Here is a 2,586-nt window from a genome sequence, read left to right as displayed (position 1 = left end):
CCCAAACTCTATAAAATCTCCAATTTTTCTTCGATGCTCAGGAGCTGTCAATGTTCTTCAAACTGATTTAATTTCCCCTTTGCTCCAATTACTCTGCACGTTGCAGTGAGAAGGGTCCTGGCTGCCATCACAGCTTGAGGAGTGACTCTGAAAGGGCGTTTCAGCAGGCTAGCCAACAAATGCCCAATGCTACCCCCACCTGAACAAATTAGAAGAAAAAAATCACAGGAATAGACTGGAATTGTGAGCAATCAGAATAGATGTTGTGTCCATTTACTTAAAAATGAAATTTCTTGTGGAACAGAAACCTTGCATACCAGCTGCAGGTTCAGAGGAGATGTTTCTCTAAAGAACTAGCTATTTTCCCATATAGAAGAGTAATGACATATCCTGGGGACCAGTGGTTTCAGAAGCTCGACCTCACCAGCAGCAAGGAGGAGTTGGGTGCTGGCCCGGGTGTGGTGCGAGCTCGGAAGCATTCCCACGTTGTGGGGAGAGGAGAGGGCTCTTGTCTGAACTCCCCTTGACAAACTTGCTGCAAGTCCGTGCCTCCGTAACAGATTGACTCCGAGTGCAGCTCTATGGCCAGAAAATCTTAGATCTTAATTTTATAATACCAGCCTCCATTCTATTTGACATTGATTTTTCCTCTAAGTCTCAGTACAAATCCATGAATCAGCCCATGCATGATAGGAGAATGAGAAATAAAACAAAAATATTTTCATGATTCTTTTTCTGGAGCTGGCAGCAAAATCTCAGCAAGTCACCGAAAATCAACGGAGGAAATGCATTCCCTTGAATTTTGCTCCACCCTTTGGTAGTACAGATTATGTAAAGAAGCCCTGACAGGGACTTGTATTACAGAGTAGGGGTGGTGGGAATCGAGGAGCGCTGGTGAGTGCAAAGCTTTTCCTTTTCCACATTGACCTATTTCTCTGTCATTTTATCTGCACGAGTTGGAGCCCAGGCACGGGACAACAGCCCAATGCGAATTAGTGTAAGGGCTATTCACCACCTGTTTGAACTGTCAAGTTATGTGGGAAAGCATATCAATTAACAGCCATGATTATCTCATCAGACTGCCCATCTGACAAAACAGTCACCCCCTTTCCAGCCTAATCCCCCCGGAAAGCCCTGGATGGGGCTGGGTGCGGGGCAGGGAGCGGGGCGGCGATGCCCATGCCCCAGCTCTGCACTTAGCTGTGTGCAGCCAAGTAGTTTCGCCCTGCAGACAGCAGGTATTTGGGTTAAATTCCCAGGAGCCTCCTATGTTCCCTTATAGCTTAAAAAGCTGGGACACCGGCCAGGAAAAAGGACCTTCTGTGACCTGCTCTTAACCCCCGAGGAAAGTTACACAAACTCTTTCACGCTTCGCTGGGATCGCTGTGTAGGAGTTGGCCAAAACAATACTTTCCCTTGTGTTTGCCTACCTTATTAAATATCAATTAATATTTATGGAAGTTTATAAACAGTGCAGCTTTGGTTTCAAGGGTGCTTAGAAATCCGATCTCCTCCTCCTTTCCCTCCCCCCGGCAGCATTTCTCCTGCTCACTGCTGCATGGTGAGAGCCCCGCTCCTCTGCGAAGGGATGGGGGTCCTGAGGCTGGGGGGTCCTGGGGCGTGCACCCCGCTCTGCAGCCCAGTCCTCACTGCCTGCAGCCCTTCGGGGGCACCCCTGGACCCCACCATCCCGCTCATCCCTCTGCAAAAGTCTGAGGCCACAAGAGAGACAGCGGCACAGATGGGTGCTAGACCAGGATCAGGCCTGATGGATTTATACCAAGTAATCTGTATTTATTGTAAGTCCATTCTCCCTTCTTTTTTTCCCCTATTGACACACTACTTTGTTTTAAATTATGTTTAATTTAAAGGATTTTTCTGTACCCTTATTTCCTAGGAAGAGGCTTTCTAAAAGGCTCCTGCTGATTAATTGTTGCTGGGCTCCTGCCAAGTGTTGGAAGTTTTACATGTAAAGAGAAAATACGTCTCTCTCTCTCTCTCTCCACTTGCCCATGCCTTTTCTATTTGGTACTTCAGTCTATTTTACAAACATATGGCCTGTCATTCAAGCCAGAGAGCACCATCCTGCTGTCAATATTTCCCTCCCCATCACAAAGATTAACATCAGAGGCTCCGGCGGCGGAGGCTGGGGTTTCTCGCCTCTCACCCGAGCACCACGCTGCTCCTTGCCATGCAGCAAACACACTCCCTGCAACAACCGAACGTGACTGAGAAATTACTCCCGCTTTCACTCCTCTGCTTATTTTTACCGGATAAATCAACATAGCACAGATGTTCATTGCCCCATTTTTCACAGTCCCTTTTAAATTTACTCTTTATTATTTGTAGCAAGTTGGAATACTTGAAGTTTAATAATATTAAAAACAAGGATTTTTTTTTTTTCTCGCCTGCCCTTGGCTTACCCTTCATATCAAGCCCAGTATTGTGGTATCCTGCAGTAGGGTTCAACGCCACTGTGGCAGTAGCTATAAAATATTATAGAGTTTGATTTCCTTTTCCAAACACAGACCACAGCCAACATTGCCAGTGTTTTGCAGTTATTTCTGTAGCACCAGTTACCTGCCA

The 2,586-nt window shown here is 46.5% G+C and overlaps 1 long non-coding RNA gene across 1 annotated transcript; it reads left to right on the top strand.

The window, feature by feature from the left end:
* Positions 1–1,611: 1,611 nt before the first annotated feature.
* Positions 1,612–1,999, top strand: LOC141932213 (uncharacterized). Its single transcript, XR_012625768.1, has 2 exons — positions 1,612–1,799; positions 1,898–1,999. It is a non-coding gene; the product is annotated as an uncharacterized LOC141932213 (long non-coding RNA).
* Positions 2,000–2,586: the final 587 nt, after the last annotated feature.

This window comes from Strix aluco, chromosome 19 (genome assembly GCF_031877795.1).
Source record: "Strix aluco isolate bStrAlu1 chromosome 19, bStrAlu1.hap1, whole genome shotgun sequence".
NCBI classification, from domain to species: Eukaryota; Metazoa; Chordata; class Aves; order Strigiformes; family Strigidae; genus Strix; species Strix aluco.
This window is presented reverse-complemented; position numbering and strand designations above follow the sequence as displayed.